This window comes from Carettochelys insculpta, chromosome 1, assembly GCF_033958435.1.
Source record: "Carettochelys insculpta isolate YL-2023 chromosome 1, ASM3395843v1, whole genome shotgun sequence".
Classification (NCBI taxonomy): Eukaryota; Metazoa; Chordata; order Testudines; family Carettochelyidae; genus Carettochelys; species Carettochelys insculpta.
In genome coordinates, this window is record NC_134137.1 from 321,031,579 (window position 1) to 321,049,992 (window position 18,414).

Genomic DNA, 18,414 nt, shown 5'->3' on the forward strand with positions numbered 1-18,414 from the left:
AACAAAAAATGTTTATGGTCAAACTCCATCTGAGTATTTATCTGCGGGACGGGGACCACTGTGCATCTCTCCCTTTCATTGATCAAAGGGGTGTACCTGATGAGCCTTCTATGTGCAAAACTTTTGCACACACAAAGACAAATTTATTTGGGGCTTTGATCCCTTTGGGGGTTGGTTTTCTGGGTGTTGTGCCCTTGAACTGCATCCTTCCGGAGTTGAAGTGGAGCAACATCTGCATTGCTCCGCAGGGAGGTGGTAACCTCAACTCTGTCCTTTGTCTGGGGGAGACCAAAGGATTTGGCGCAACAGCACAAAGTGGTGGGGAGGCCAGAGAGCAAGGTGAGTGTCAGTGGCACGATCAGTACACCTGCAAGCAATCCTAAAGAGTCTTCTGTGATCACATCCTGTCAAAGCCACCAACGCCTAAGGTCACCACAATGGCAGAAAAGTGATAGCCAATACCCATACCCAAATAATCTCAGAAAGTGAATCATGTTTACACAGGAAATGAAAACCCATGATCCCTATCCATCTGACCTGGGAGGAATTCCTGCCTGACCCCCATATCCGGCATTCAGTCTAACAGTGAGCATGTGAGCAAAACCATATCAGCAAAGCACAGGGTGGACTGATTTAAATCAAGATGATTTAAAGCCCTATCCCCACCCCCCAAAAAAAAATCATTCATTTTAATCAAATTCCCTATTGATATTTCTTCACATATTTCTTAGATAATGGTGCAAATCTGATCAAACATGTTAATTTACAACTCAATATAGCATTTTTACAACACATAAGGGTTTGTCTAAATTGTTTCCATCCTGCCCCTCAAGAAAATCTCCTTTTATTTCCCCCCGCAGAAAAAAAAAAAAAAAAGAAAAACCTTTGAGTCAACACTGCAAAGTTTGTGATTCTGGAATAACAGGGCATTTAACTCGAAACAGTAACTCCACCAAAAAGAACGACTTTTGCCGACCCCCCTTTTCAATTTCAAAATTGACTCAGTGGGTACTAAACAGAGGTAATTAAAACTTAATTGGCCTCCAGGGAGGCATCCCATCATTACTCTTATTTCAAGATTGGACTCTCTAATATGAACGCTCAACTTCAAAATGCTCTTACAGTGTGAACGCTCTTTTCAGAAACAACTTTAACGTTAGAACATCAAAATAAATTATTTCTGAAAATCCCTGCAGTGCAGACATAACTTTAAATGTTATGCTTTGTGTAATTTTTTTAGATAACTTGACTTTTATTAATTTAGGGAATAGTAATACTCATCTGTCAAGATGCAGATGCAGCAGTTGTACATTAGGTATCATACGTGCTGGACCCAGCAGTGTTTTGGGTGCCGCAGCACCCTGTATCTCAACAAGATTCCATTATACACAGAATTTCCAGCTAGGTTCCATGGATCTCGGCACCACCTCTGTTAAAACTGTTCCAGCCCTCCTGTTAGCATGGTGGCAAGACGTAGATCACACACAGAACTTATATTTTATTAAACTAAAAACAAATGTCAAACAAATGTTTTACATTTGTAATTGCAGCAGTCTCCTAAGCTGAAAGTTGACAAGTTTCCTTAAAACCCTTTTTTTTTTTAAATTTCACATTTTATTTACTCTTCTAGACAACTTCTCAGAACATTAAATGTACAGTGCCTTTAGAATTTCTATAACTAGTTCGCATCTTTTCTACTGCCATTGTCATTTTGATTCATAGACAAATAGAAATATCAATTTTCCTGCTTTTTCAACTCATATTCTATTTCTTGGATTTGCCTGAGAAATACCAAATAATGACAATATTTTTTCTGTGTCTGCAGAAGCAGCCATGGCTCTGAAAAGTTGGCTTAGCAACTGAAGGAACACTATTTTAAGATGCCTTGTTAACAATTCCCATCAATTCTGGGTAGTGACTTTATTCAAAACATCATCAGGAAACATGTACTGACTATAAGGTTTGGCTCCAGCTGTAAAATTTATAATTACTAGTGTAAATGAGGAGTGATTCTGAGATGCGCATGCATGGCAACATCATCACATTCAGAAGTTAGACATCTACCTTTATACACCTGGAGTTAAGAATGCTCACAAAAAATGAGATGGAGTGAAGTGTTTGATCCATTTGCTTTATGACCTGTAGTTTCTGGCACGGTATTTCTTTCACCAATGTCTCTTGAAGTGAGTTCCAAATTTTGACAGCATCCTCAATGCACCAGCAATTTCTCTGAAGTTGTTATAGATAACAAGTTTCAATATACTGAGCATATTCTCTGTATGTCTCTTTAATCCAATGTTAGATGCTTTGGATCCAATACTTCCATCTATTTAATCAGCTTCCTTCACAAAATTTTATGAAACTAGGCCAATTTTTAATAAATTTTTCAAAACAATCAACCACAGAATTTCATCAAACTTAGAGGGAAAATTAGTTTGGCTACCTCCTGCTCTATTCAGGTTGTTTTTACAGAAATATTTTGTGTCTTCAACCAAATTTTCTTTTGCACCTGGGGAAAATGTACTTAATTCTTTGGCTATAAAATGGATTAAATGGGCACTGCAGCCAAATGTTATTAATAAGTATACTTTTGTTTCTGCTTCTAAGTATCTTCTCATCTTTGCAGCACTGTCCGTGACAAAACTGTGCACATGACAGTTGAATTGTTGTTCACAATTTACTACAGCTTTCTCTGCCATTTCTTTTAAATACTCTGTTGTATTGGCATTTCCCAACGTTATCTATTGTTTCTGAAAAGATATGCAACCCCACCTCTTGTCACATGGGCACATATTACTGGATTATTGTATACATTGCTCCATCCTTCAAAGCTTAAAATGGCAAAATGATCCTCAGCATTTCTTGCACAGTGTTCAAGTTCCGCCTATTACACTGTATCTGACAACCATCCACCAATGTCTGCTCGACCAGGCGGCGTTTAAACTAGTCGTAAGGATTCAATCATGTCAATGAAGAAGTTTGTTGCTAACAATGAGTAAAGGAGAATTTGAGGCATAAATCAACTGAGCAAATTTTTTCAGCTATGGTGTCTTCCTGGTATTTGCTGGTCCTTACTACAAACTCATCTCTGGTGCTTATTTTACTGGATAGCTGAAATCTTTTGCTTCCTATTCATACTTTGTTGTCTAAAATACATTTAATCACAGCACTACTGATAAAAAGCACCAACAGATTACTCTGATGTTGTTGCCAACAGACACCTTCTTTTTTAGGCTTAAATGGGGTCCTGAAACTAAAATCAAAAATGGATTTTGAATGGTCTTTCTCAGTTACTCTGTTATTTAGTTCATCATTTACATTTTTTTCTAGCAAGGATGCAGAGCTGATTCCAAGTTATCGAAAAAGCTACAACTCTCTGTGCTTAGAACACACTTAATTCTGAAGTGCCATCGAACAGCTCACTGGCACTTTTGTGGTATTTTAGTTTTTAAGAAAACTGGTATAGAATGGGGTTCCCTTGGAAAAGCTGAGTTATACTGAAGTAAAATAGGGAACAGACTTATGGCATCACCATTATGGTCTGTTGGTAATAATGTTTCAAATTTGGGGGCACATATTATCCATGTCTAAACATGCTCCTCCCTTTCAGAAGAGGCATGTTAATGAGGCACTTCAGAACAGGTTAATGAGGCGCTGACATGCATATTCAGCACCACATTAGCATAATGGCAGCTAGTCGCACTTCTAAAGTGCTGCTTTCGAAATGCAGACTGGCTGTATAGACGCGGGTGCTTCGAAATAAACCCCACACTTCGAAATTCTCTTATTCCCAATTCATTATGGCACAAAAGGAATTTCCAAGTGTGGCACTTATTTCAAAGCCCCTGAGTCTATACAGCCACTCTGCATTTCAAAAGCAGCACTTCAGAAGTGCGCTAGCTGCCATTATGCTAATGAGGCGCTGAATATGCATGTCAGCACCTCATTAACCTGTTCTGAAGTGCCTCATTAACATGCCCCTTCTGAAAGGGAGGGGCATGTGTAGAGATGGCCATTATGTAATATAAAAATAAGAAAAATGACAATGAGTGGGCAACTGGCAACTCTAGATTATTCTTACTGCAACTTTCTCTATTATATATGCAGGTGATAGACTCTATACCTAGTTAGCTAATTAAACAAGCCATAAGGATTAGCTAGGCTAAACTGTTTTTTCTAAAAACAGCCAACATAGCAAACAGCTTGGGAATTTACTTGTCAAATCACACTTATACTAAAAGACATAGAGAGTGTCTTGAAGAAAGATGCATTGCAAAGTGAATTATTTAAGTTAGTAACCAGTTGAACCACTGAGCCATATCCACAGTTTCATCCACATATTTTTTTCATAATAAGCAGTTTTCCTTATGATGGTTCATTCTTGCAATTAGGCTCTGCATCATCTTCTTGCACAGCTTACACTTTACCCTGGGAAAAAAATTCTTCAAAATACTCCCTGAGATGATCTCTTATGCCCAGAAGCCATGAAATTTTTCTGTAGCAAAAGTGTAGAACACAGGAAGCACTGCATGTGCTGAATAATATCTTCCCCTTGTTTTTTCCAGTCCATAGCAGTGTTCTTTTCTATGCTGCCACTGTCCTTTCCTCAATCTTTAAGGCAACATCTTAACTAACTCCTCTGCTGAACTTGGCCAAGATCCACCACCATATAAGCACAGAACAAAAACAATCCTATCCAGCTTGTGCCTTTCTTTGTATGTTACTTTTTAATCTGCCAAGAAACAAAAATTTAAAGCCTGAAGTTTCAAGAAGCAAGAGCTAGCAGTTAGGCTGGAGCCATTTATTTGTTATGAGACCATAAATGTATGTTATGGGGGACCACTGCCCGCAGCATACTATAGTGACTTTATGGAGGGCAAGTATGTGGGCAGTTGGGTCAGTGCCTTTATGTTTCCTGGGACTAAGGCTGGTCAAGGATCAGCCTGCAACAGCAGGCTAATCCAATGCCTGGGGCTAATCAATCACCTGCAGCCAATTAAGTCCTGTGGAACCCTTTTAAAAGGCTTCCCCCCAGGTAAGGGGAGGGAGGAAGAAAGGGGATGCTTCATGAAGGAGGAAAGAACTGCAGGAGGGAGCCTGCAAGAGAGAAGGGCAGCAGCCAGTAAAAGGTACTGAGGAAACTATCTGGGGAAGTGGCCCATGGAGGAGGCTGGTGTACTTTGAGCTGAGGGAAACAGCTCCTCCTGCAGCAGTTACCTAGGGTCCCTGGGCCAGAACCTGGATTGAGTAGGAGGGGACTGGGTTCCCCCCAGATCATACCATACCCTCCAGGGCAGTTCAAAGGACCAAGAGGAAACCCAACATAAAGGGGGGAACTCCCCCCCCATTTATGACTGTGCCAATGATGAGAAGGGCTCAATAAGCTGTGCCCTGCCCCTGAGAAAACTGGGAGGAAGAGCAAAAAGGGAACCAGCGAGCCTCTGAGGCATCTCTTTACCTGCCACAAAGCGCAGCACCCACAAAGAGTAGCTCAGGACTTTGTTACAACGTATACTATGTTTGTGATGAGATTTAATTGTAATTGTTATTTTAAAATGAGAAAATTAGTATTTTATTTATTTAAAAAAAAACTAAATCTGATTTAAATAAAAAAAAAATCGCATTTTTAAAAAATATTTTATTTTTATCCACCCTGGCCAAGCATCTAGAAATAATTTTCTGAACCATCTGAGTGCACTGCTCTGCCACGCCACAAATCCCAGATCCAGCTGTGACCAATCTGTAATATGTCACAGGAAGAAGGGGAAAATGCAGAATCCAACTACAGGGGACAAAACACTAACATCTGTGTTCCCTATAAGCTGAGCGCTTGGGTTGCTGCTCAGGAGAGGTTCAAACTGGCTAGCAGAGTGCTCACAGCTTCCACAGCTGGCAGCATGTGTTCCTACTGGTGCTACACATCCACACATGCCTGGGTGCACAGAGAATTTATTCTGCACCTGGATGGAAAAAAATTAGAGGGAACATTGACCAACACCATCAAACCTCCCATTCAAATACAATATACAGTCTTACATGCCAAAGTTCCACAAGCAAACCAAATGGCAGTGTTGTGCTGCAAGTGTCTCGCAAGCCACACCTTGTCCATTTCTGTATCCTTTTGTGTACAATCACATACATCTGAAGTTCAGTAAACTTCAGTCTTTGTTTGAAACTGGCATTTTTAAAAAAAAAAAAAAATCTATCCTTAATTTTTTAAAATACATCCCTGCTTCTTGCCTTGGGAGCAAGTCTGGAATTTTTATCATCATGACTACTAATTGTAAAAACATAATCTCTCTCTAGACTTCTTTATACGAGGCATTTTTATTAATGCTTCACACTATAACTGTGCAATACCACTCGTGATAGTAATGGAGAGGGCACTAGAGTTTTTACCATTATCTAGAAACGTTGCTGACTTGTCCAAGGTACCACACGCATTGTTAGTACCATCAATGAAGCTAAATCAGCAATAGTATGAGAGTGGCTCATATTCATACAACCTTTGATTAAGATAATATGGGCTTGTCTACACTTGGAAATTTAGCAGAACAGCTACTCCAGAATAATTCTTACCATAGAATCACAGAATGCTAGGACTGGAAGGGACCTTGAGAGGTCATCAAGTCCAGCCCCTGCCCTCACGACAGGACCAAGTACTGTCTAGACCAGGCGTGTCCAATGCGCAGGCCGCATGTGGCCCTGGACAGCTAGTAATGTAGCCCCACAAGATCGTAAACTTTTAACATTATTATGTGATTTACATACATTATTATATATTTTATATGTGGCCCAAGACAATTCCTCTTCACTCAATGCGGCCCAGGCAAGCCAAAAGGTTGGACACCCATGGTCTAGACCATCTCTGACAGACATTTATCTAACCTGTTCTTAAATATCTCCAGAGATGGAGATTCTACAACATCCCTAGGCAATTTATTCCAGTGTTTGACCACCCTGACAGTTAGGTACTTTTTCCTAATGTCCAACCTAAACCGCTCTTGCTGCAGTTTAAGCCCACTGCTTCTTGTTCTATCCTCAGAGGCCAAGAAAAACAAGTTTTCTCCCTCCTCCTTATGACACCCTTTTAGATACTTAAATACCACTATCATGTCCCCCCTTAATCTTCTTTTTTTCCAAACTAGAAAACCCAATTCTTTCAGCCCTTCTTCATAGGTCATGTTTTCTAGATCTTTGACCATTCTTGTTGCTCTTCTCCGGGCCCTTTCCAATTTCTCCACAACTTTCTTGAAATGCAGTACCCAGAACTGGACACAATACTCCAAGTGAGGCCTACCAGCGTAAAGTAGAGCAGAAGAATGACTTCTCGTGTCTTGTTCACAACACACCTGTTAACGCATCCCAGAATCGTGTTTGCTTTTTTTGCAACAGCATCACACTCTTGACTCATATTTAACTTGTGGTCCACTATAACCCCTAGATCCCTTTCTGCCATACCCATTCTGTATGTGTGAAACTGATTGTTCCTGCTTAAGTGGAGCACTTTGCATTTGTCATTGTTGAATTTCATCCTGTTTACTTCAGACCATTTCTCCAATTTGTCCAGATCATTTTGAATTTTACCCTATCATCCAAAGCAGTTGCAATCCCTCCCAGCTTGGTATCATCTGCAAACTTAATAAGCGTACTGTCTATGCCAATATTTAAATCGTTGATGAAGATATTGAACAGAACCAGTCCCAATACAGACCCCTGCGGAACCCCACTTGTTATATCTTTCCAGCAGGATTGAGAACCATTAAGAACTACTCTCTGACTACGGTTATCCAGCCAGTTTTGCACCCACCTTATAGTAGCCCCATCTCAGTTGTATTTGCCTAGTTTATTGATAATATCATGTGAGATCATATCAATGCCTTACTAAAATCTAGGTATACCACATGCACTGCTTCTCCCTTATCCACAAGGCTCCTTATCCTATCAAAGAAAGCGATCAGATTGGTTTGACATGATTTGTTCTTTGCAAATCCATGCTGGCTGTTCCCTATCACCTTATCACATTGCAAGTGTTTGCAGATGATTTCCTTAATTACTTGTTCCATTATCTTTTGTGGCACACAAGTTAAACTGACCGGTCTGTAGTTTCCTGTGTTGTTTTTATTCCCCTTTTTATAGACGGGCACTATATTTGCCTTTTTCCAGTCTTCTGGAATCTCTCCTGTCTCCCATGCTTTTCCAACGATGATAGCTAACGGCTCAGATACCTCCTCCATCAGCTCCTTGAGTATTCTAGGATGCATTTCATCAGGCCCTGGTGACTTGCAACCATCTAACTTCCCTAAGTGATTTTTAATTTGTTCTTTTATTATTCTATCTTCTGAACCTACCCCTTTCCCACTAGCGTTCACTGTTAGGCATTCCTTCTTCAGACTTCTCAGTGAAGACTAAAACAAAGAAGTCATTAAGCATCTCCGCCATTTCCAAGTTTCCCGTTACTGTTTCTCCCTCCTCACTGAGCAATGGGCCTGCCCTATCCTTGGTCTTCCTCTTACTTTTAATGTATTTATAAAGTCTTCTTGTTTCCCTTTATGCCTGGAGCTAATCTGAGCTCATTTTGTGCCTTTGCCTTTCTAATTTTGCCCTGGCATTCCTGTGTTGTGTGCCTATATTCATCCTTTGTAATTTGTCCTAGTTTCCATTTTTTATTATTCCTTTTTTATTTTGAGATCACTTAAGATCTCCTGGTTAAGCCAAGGTGGTCTTTTGCCATATTTTCTGTCTTTCCTACACAGAGGAATAGCTTGTTTTTGGGTCCTTAATAATGTCCCTTTGAAAAACTGCCAACTCTCCTCCGTTGTTTTTCCCCTGTCTTGCTTCCCATGGGACCCTACCTATCAGCTCTTCGACTTTACCAAAATCCACCTTCCTGAAATCCATTGGCTCTATTTTGCTGTTCTCCCTTCTACCCTTCCTTAAAATTTTGAACTCTATGATTTCATGATCACTTTCATACAAGCTGTCTTCCACTTTCAGATTCTCAATCAGTTCCTCCCTATTTGCTAAAATCAAACCTAGGACAGGCTCCCCCCGGTAGGCTTTTCAACCTTCTGAAATAAAAAAAGTTGTCTCCAGTGCAGTCCAAGAACTTTTTGGACAGTCTGTGTATCGCTGTGTTAGTTACATAATTTCCCAGATTTAGTTAAGACCTCATATTAGTCCATGCTACCCAAGTACAATGTAAACCTAGCTATCACCAGCAGTCTCCTTCCCATTAATGTAACATTTCTCCTACGTATCCAGCCTCCTGTTTAAACTAGAGGATTGGAAGTTGAATCAAGAGTCACAAGTGTTAAGCACTGGTCTGATCATAATGTAAGTAAACTTTTTTCCGTAAAATGCTGCAGATATGTAATGACAATGACTGTGCAATCAGTTGTGGAAAATAACATGGTGTGCATCCTCTGATACTGTTGTATTTAACAGGGTTTTTTAAAGAATTATTTGATGAGCTATAACTATCACCCAATATCTGAAATCACATAGTTTTCACAATTAGCAGAGCATAAAAAGTACTTTTGTACATTTTGATAACACAAAATTATTTTCAACTAAAACCCCACATATGCACTATACAGATATAGACTTCAAAACTATGGTATTGATTTTCTGAGGAATATAAAACAGCACTTTCAAAAAGAGAAACAGGTCTTGAGAATTTTTCCCTAGAATAATCTATTCCCAATGAATGCACATTGCTTTCATTAAGCATCGATACTTGCAAACATGTTACAGCATTTGGAACATGAACTATTTTTCTGTACTCTGTGAAGCTGCTTAAGCTCAAAATATTTTTACTATAATTACAACTCCAAAAATTCACTCTCAGAAATATTAGATCCAGATGCATCTATTTCTTATTGAGTGAAAGAAAATACAGTGAATACATACATGTATTTAAGTGTGCTGTAATCAATGCTGGTTCTTTTCTGCACAGAAGACAAGGCCAGAAACATTTAAATTACTTTACATCGAAGGAGTAAGTTGTGCTTTCTATTCAAACTGTAGCTCTTCCAGCAAAACACACCACACCACAGTAACTCTTAACTCAGGGACCAATCCCTACAACAAAACTCGATGCCAACTCTGCCCACATATCTACACCAGCAACACAATCACAGGACCTAACTAAATCAACCACATCGTTAGGGGCTCATTCAACTGCACATCTACTAATGTAATATATGCCATCATGTGCCAGCAATGCCCCTCTGCCATATACATTGACCAAACTGGACAGTCTCTACATAAAAGAATAAATGGACATAAATCAGATATCAGGAATGGAACATACAAAAGCCTGTAGGAGAACACTTGAATCTCCCTGGACACTCATAAGCAGATTTAAAAGTAGCCATCCTGCAACAAAATAACTTCAAAAACAGACTCCAAAAAAACTGCAAAGCTACAATTCATTTGCAAATTTGACACCATCAATCAAGAATTAAACAAAGACTGGGAATGGCTGGCCAACTACTAAAGCAGTTTCTCCTCTCTAAGTGTTCACACCTCTACAATCAGCTGCTAGAAGAGGGCCACATACTCCATGACTGAATTGACCTGGTCAGCTCTGGCCTTCCTCTTGATTGGTGCTCCCTTCTTTTCATGAGCCTGTATATTTAAGAGCTGCCTCTGGAATCCCCACTATATGCATCTGATGAAGTGGGTCCTTTGCCCACAAAGGCAGTTAGGGGGGCTAAAACCCCCTTTTCCTCCCCCCCAAGATCAGTACCCCCACCTCAGCCCCAACACGTGTATGGGGCTCCTAGCCCCTGGTGCACTACAGCCTGCACGGGGCTCAGGCTCCAGCCCCTGGCGCAACACACAGGGCTCAGGCTCCTGCCCACCACTCCCACAGACCCCGCTTCAACCACATGCCCCAGCTCAACTCCACCCTCTCACCCCCCCGCAGCCCTAACCCACCCCAAGCTTAACCCCTCGGCCCCGACCCCCGCCCCCCAAACTTCCCTGTGACTTACCCGAAATTTGGGATACACTAGGGTTGAGCAGAACACAACCCTCGCATATCCCGAGGGACTACTATACTATTACTCAGCATGAGAAAGGGTAACAGAATCACCTATATTGCCTCTAGTTCCCCATGTGCAAAACAGATGAAATAATATTTGCCTAATTAACCATATGGTGCAAAGTTAACACTGCTTTGCGCAGTGGCAGTATCATAACCAATGAGATTAATCCAAGGCATGATTATTACTAACTGAAAATTTTTTCCAAGACAAAAAGCTAAATTAGAATGAAGGTAAGTTCAGAACCAAATATCAGGAATTTAAAGGTAAAAGATGTTACATAAATGCTGTAATTAAAGAAGGAACTTCAGAATTAAGATTATAATTAAAGGAAATTCAAGCACATTAAGGTATGAAAATGATCAGATAACTTACCCATACAACTGTATCTCTATCCTTCGGTTATGCCAGTCAATGTCCTGTAAACTCTTTAATATCCGGCATTCTATTATCCGGAACCTCAAATAACTGGCATTTTAACCATAAGTACATTTTAGTTATGTTTTCCATAAGTACAGGATAATGAAAGTAAATACACATAAATACAGTATAATTTTACAGTGTACAATACTGCTCCTGTTGGTAAATAAAGTACTCTATATACATTTTTGTTTCTTAAAAATCTAAACTTTGTTTTTCTTTAGCGTTATACACTGCTAGGTATACATCTGTATTGTCCAGAATATTTGATTATCTGGCATCCTCCAGGTCCCAGGGCTGCCGGATATGAAAGAGTTTACATAAATGCTATTACAATTGAAGTATTTTAGGTCCCAGATTAAACTGAATTTTAATGCCCATTATGTTTTTATTGCTGTCTCTCTTTCGCACTCAGCTCTAATGGGGAATGTTTCAAGTTCCTGACATCCTAGTGTCTCTGCACTTACTTGTTCCCCCAGCAAGTTGTGTATCATGTCTCCCAGCAGCACTGCCTGGGTGCAAAGCTGTTAATACAGAAATGGCAGAAGGAGTCTTTAAGACTGGCCGTTTGACTAACCCATCAGAAACTGGTCAAACGACCAAACACCGTCAAATATTTAAAAAATACTAATTTATAAGAACAGTAACGACAATAACAATAAAAAAGACTATCATCTCTTGGTCTTAGATACTCATACCTAATTTGAAATAAAAACCCAAATTACTTATCTAAATTATTTTAACTCCGAAAATACAAAAACCAAAACCACAAAATATAAAAAAGGCAATGAAATTAAATTCTTTAAAACAGGCATCATGATGCAATCAAAATGTAGAATATTTCATGATGGTTCAATAATAAGCAATCAGCTGGTCACCTGAAGCTGACCGGTTAACTAACCAGCTTGCCATTCCTTGTTTCAACTACAGATGCCTGGGCTACAATTCAGACAGTGAATCTTTAGAAAAAGAGACAGCTGGGTCAAATAATCTACCACTGAGAGTTCTTAATAAACGAGTATAACAACTTTGTATAACAGTACAACGCAAGGAATTACAGATGCTAATTAGCTGTAGAATAAGGGTAATTAATTCTCTGAAATACTTCTGATGTCACATTTGCCCCATCTACATGACCTTAGCTGTTGCTCTAACCTTATCTATATAAATCATAATCATAATATATAAAACTTAATAGTTTAGTTCAACTACATCCCAGTTTTTTCATATGTAATTTATGTACAAGATTTCAATGAGTTTTAGCCACATGGAAACTCTGAAGAGTCCGTTATTCTACTATTAAGTTAATTCAGAAAGCCTCCCCTCTCCTCCCACTGCCCTCCAAAAATGACACTGGCACATCATGCAAATTTTGCAAACATCCAGTTCTTCACTGAGTTAAAATGCACCAAGTTATTTGTAAAGTCTCCAAAAATGAATTCTGTACTCAGAGTTCAGTTCCGTAATATTATAGAAAATGTTACATACTACATACATCATAAAGAGGCTGAATCCCTACTTTAAGTGCAAAACTCAACTCAGCCTGAATTACTGAGCTATGATTAGCGCTACTGTAACACATTTTGGCATGACTACTTTTGAGACAGTAACCCACAACAAGAAAGCTGTGGTCAAACTACAAGTCACAATATAAAAGCAACAAGTCTGTATTGCTTGGTTGCACTAGTGCAAGAAGAAAACCAATTTAAGTAAAACACATATAACTGTCAAGCATTTTTAACAGAAATACTGTAGTATAATATTGTGGGTTTTACATCTGGCATTACATCATAAATTAAAGAAAGAATGCTGAATATTACAAGAAGGATAGGTTACTTATGTATTGGTCTAGTTTTGAATCAGAAAATGAAGTACGCAGTACTTCAGTGCCAGTAGAGAAGTGAATTTTTTTGAAAATAGAGGTCTCACCTCCTTCTTTCTCCTCCCTAAGTTAACCCCCTCAGTCCGCCTTACCCACCCATAGCACATCATTTCCTCCCAGGTGCATGCCTGTGAGGCACAGTACAGCTGCGAGTTTTCTGGGGTACTGATTGGTGCAGAAGCAGATGCTAAAAGCATACTGGATGCCTAGCAGTTTCTCTGTTTTCTGCCTGCTCTGCAGCAACTTCCTTTTCTCTTAGGCCATCAGTAATAATGACCTCAACAGTAAGTGTAAGGTGGACTATATCATATTGCTCCCTTTATGCCCATCAACACTATTTTTATACATATAAGGTATGTCTACACTAGCTCCCTATGTCGAAGGGAGCATGGTAACTAGGGTGTCAGAGATTATTAAGAAAGTGCTGTGCTGCGCTACATATGCAGCACTTCATTAAGCTAATTCTCCCAATTTCCACTGGTCACAATTAATTGTTCCTGGCCAATAGGAGTTACAGAAAGTGGTATGGACTTCAGGACATGGTGACCACTGCTTCCCACAGCTCCCACTGGAACAGCTAATTGCGTGAGCTGTCCTCAGGCCCAACTTCTCCCCACCTGGCACCCTTTTAGGAAGGCTGAAGCCTCCCCTCTGCTCCTCCCCACACTGCATGATGCTTGCTGTTCCCCGTCCATCACTGTCAGCAAGAAACAGGAAAGCTCACAGCATCCCTGCATTCGTCTCGTGCCCAGCCAGTGCAGGGAGGAGGCAGAAGAGTGAGCGACCCATGCTGTGAGCTGTCCTTTGGCTCCCTGACAGTACCAGAAGGGGAAGAGCAAGCAACAAGCAACATCAGAAGGAACTGGACAGGGAGCCTGCAGCCCCCCCACCATCTCTAATGGGTGCCTTTGCCCCTCTGCACTCTTCCCACACACCCCATCCCCTTACCTGAGTCCTGGCACCATCTCCAGCCCCTTGCCCTGAACTCCACCTCACATTCCCCAGCCCTGACTCCAGCATCTCTCAAAAGGCCCAGCCTCTTACTCTGATTCCTGCACTCCATCATTCCTACTCCCTGCCCCGAACCCCAGCCCACATTCACACATACTGCTACCTCCTGCCCTGTGCCCCACCAGACTCCAACCCACAATTAAGGTTCTCACAGATTCTGTCACATTGCATCCCACCAACTTCCTGTCTTCCAGTCCTCTACCCCCAGTGGGCAACACACCTTGGCCAAAAGTTTTAAAAAGATGTGCACTAAATTCAAAGCTGTCTACAGTAAGACCTCAGAGTACACAAATCCAGAGTACGTGATCCCACTCTTACGCAACTTACCCCCGATTCATACAGTAATCCCTCACTTTATGCAGCTTTAAGGCAAGTTTCGCACAATGTCAAGCTGTTGGGCTCGCAACCTGCCTAGCTTCCCGCAGCTGCGGGCAGCTAGGCAAGCTAAGAGACCCTTCCCCCTGCCTTCTCAGGGTGCCACTGGGCACCACTCTGAGAAGGTAGGTGGGAGGCTTTTAGCCCATCTAGCAGAGACAGGCAGTTAGGCACAGACAGCCACACTGGTTCACCCCTGTTAAACCCCCTCCCGGCTCAAACTCCTCCAACTCCCCCAGCCCCATGGCCTGAGCTCACCTCCTCTAGAGGGATGTCAAGCCGCACACTTGGGGTCTCCCCTCCACTCCCATGCCCGGGCCCCCAACCCCTGCGCGGCTCCAGCTCAGTATGTATGAGGCTCCACTCCCCCAGTCAACCACTCTGCCGTGGTGCACCCCCCGGCTCAACCCCTCCCCCCACAGCCTCATCTCCCACACACCCCTCTGGCCCTCGCGCATGGAGCTCCAGCTGTCAGCCATCTCCGGCGTACACAGGAGCTCTAATCCCCCCGTCAGCTCAACCCCCCCCCAGTTCACCCCATTCAATCCCCCTTCCGCCCAGCTCACCCCCCCACCTCCCACTGCGCTCCCAACCACCAGTCCGTGTGCGCGCAGGGCTCAGACTGTCAGCTGTTGAGGGCGCATGAGGCTCTACACCCCAGCTAACCCAGTTCACCCTGTTCAACCCCACCTAACTCCCCGTGGCCCCAGCTCACAACCCCTGGCACTCAGGGCTCTGGCTTCAACCTGTGCCTGGGGCTCCCACTCCCAGAACATGCAGGCCTCCAGCTCCAACCCCTCTACCCACCAACCCTGCAGCCCTGGCTCCAACCCCCTGGCCAGGCTCAACCCCCACCCCAACCCCCTGCTGCCTGGGGGTCCAACCTCCTGCATGCCCCAGCTCAGCTGCACCCTCCCACCCCCCCTGCAACCTTACCCACCACAGGCATAAACCCCTCTGCCCCCTCCCAGGAACTCAACCCATCCCCCCAAGCCCTCCCTGACTAATGCAAAATTCAAGGTATAGTATCTCAAAGGACTACTGTACTTGAAACTGTTTGATTTACTGTAGCCTCTGGACAAGATGTGATTTTCTTCTTTTTTCATTAGCAGAGAAAAACTAAAGCAAAATTTTGAGACTGGACCTCACAATCAGAGGGGAAAGCCAACGCAACAGGCTCTAAAGGTGCACTTCACTTAAATACCACTCACACTTATTTTGAGAATGTACATGGTTACAAAGAGACTATGCAGTGCCTCTGCAAGTGTTAATGCTGTCCTCAGTGAACAGCGAATGGTGGAATACACATGTGATAGCAGATGGCTGGTTCTAGGGATGAGATGAACTTTGTGTTTTTGGTGCTTTCAACAACACTTTCAAGGTCACGTTATAATATGATCAAGATGACACAGACACAAGCAATGATTAGAACTTATGTGACCATCCCCAGTGATGCATATAAGAATGATGTCTGAGGGAAAACATAAAATCAAATAATCATAATGTACAGCCTAGTATTGTTTTAATTCTGTTAACTATGAACTATCAGTTCACATACTTGTATTCCAGTACCTTTTTTCCATGAAGGTGGATATTTTTAAAGGAAATACAAACTAAGTGATGATTATTTAAGTTAGAATGAGAGTTAAATTACTTTTTTATTATAATTAAAATAACTGCAATAATTCCATTGCAGCCATGTTGATCTCAAGATAAGATACACAAAAGGTGGGTGAGGGAATATCTTTTCCTGGAGCAAAAGATGTTACTCACCCACGTTGTCTCCCTCATAGTTTTAATGCACATTTTCAAACACAAAAGTAAAACACAGGCAAGTGAAAAATACAGTCTCAGAATATCTTTCTACATCTATGACTATTTTCACATATACAATCTTACAGCCCTGCTCTCAATTATCAACTTCAGAGTTCTTATAATCTTCAAGGGAATTCCAAATGAACATATTAATTTCAAGCTGGAGGTGAAAAAAATGAATAGCTATATAAAATGAAAGGGAGAAAAAAAATTTAAGAAATGTGACAGATGTAGCAATATATAAACTTGAAATGAAACGCAAGTTCCCACTGCTCATTATTAACCACTGTACTGCACCCATTACTGCAAGAGAAGTGGTTTCTCAGTTTGCAACCAATATAAAATGCCAGAGTTTTGACAGAAAGTACCAGTTTTCTTACTTATTTCACAATACACACACTCTCTCTCTCCGAGTCTAGTCCCCCACAAAGCATAATTCCCACTTCCTGCTCAGGGATATAATTATGTCTTCATTAGTTCTTAAACGCAGTACATTAGGAATCTGTTGATTTTTTGCCAGCATAGGCACACTGAGTAAGGTAACCAAATGCTGCTTATATCACTTTTCAGAAACACACAAATTATAAGGAAAATAAAAAACAATGCACAGGTGTTCATGAAAGCAAAAAATTCAGTGTTCCTTGAATATTTGGCTCCCTGTTGTAAGATTTTCCTACTTTGGGTCCCAAAAGGAATGACGTATGCTCACAATTCACAGCTCTTTCATGATTTCAGATGTGTGAACCAACTAAATTACACAGATAAAACTTTGCAACCACCTGTAATCTAAAATACTTTAGATAAGACATAAATGACCCATTTATTGGTACATAACATTTTTGCCAAACCTGAATTTTCTTTTGTCTTTTTGTTGTATTTTGATTGAAATAAAGGCAGACAGGCTGCAGAACTTTACTGCATTTTTTTCTTTTGTTTGCATACCAACAGGTGCATGAACACAGCCAGTAAGCAGGCAGGTGCAAAGAAGTGCACAATAGCATAGCTGCTCAGTTATGCTCTAGAAATCAGTGAAAATACTGAGGAGGAAATAAAATAAGCAGAAGTTCATGAAAAACAAGAGGAGTTATCATTTAGAGGAATTCATAGTTGTAACTAAAATGATACTTTCATTCCAAGCACCTATTCTCAGTGGTTTGTGACTTTACAAAAAACACTGCCTTTGTTCATAAACAAGAAGTCGTCCTTTAGCACCTTATATGCTAACAGATATTTTGGAACATAAGCTTTTGTGAGCCAAGACCCACTTTGTCATATGCATGAGTGGGGGTTCTACAGGAAGGTCGAAATTTATAGCTCATGAAAAGGAGGGAGTCCCAGTCAATAGGAAGGCCAGAGTTGACATGGTCAAAGACCCTCCTCTGGAACCCCCCACTCATGCATCTGACAAAGCAGGTCTTTGACCACAAAAGCTGATACTCCAAAATATCTGTTAGTCTACAAGATACAACAGGACTTCTTCTTGTTTTTGAAGATACAAGCTGCGTCTAAATTAGGAGATAAATTTGAATTTAAGCCAGTTAGCTCAATATTACCACGTGACTGTCTTCACTTTAAATACCATTAGCTCGATTTTGGGAGCACTAACACCGTGATTACAATATCGCCATTTTTTGACGGGTATAGTCTCAAGCTCAAATTCAAAAGTTCAATTAGAGGCCAGTGTGGAAGCGCCACATCTTAAAATTGAATTTATTAGCCTCCAGAGGTGTCCCACGTGTAACCCACAATGCCCCTACTGCTCTGCTCTGGCTGCTGCTCTCCAGGTGCGCAGGAATTAGGTAACAGGAAGACCATGAATTTCAAATCAGGACCAGGTAGCCTGTGGCTGTGGGCTCATGT

General features: G+C 41.2%; 1 protein-coding gene and 1 non-coding gene across 2 annotated transcripts in view; one reads left to right on the forward strand and one right to left on the reverse strand.

The window, feature by feature from the left end:
* The window catches only part of ARID2 (AT-rich interaction domain 2), a 206,922-nt gene that overhangs the window by 146,749 nt on the left and 41,759 nt on the right, over nt 1-18,414 (reverse strand). The gene's annotated exons all lie outside the window — the stretch shown is intronic.
* LOC142007704 (U4 spliceosomal RNA) lies at nt 11,182-11,322 on the forward strand. Its single transcript, XR_012643982.1, has one exon. It is a non-coding gene; the product is annotated as a U4 spliceosomal RNA (small nuclear RNA).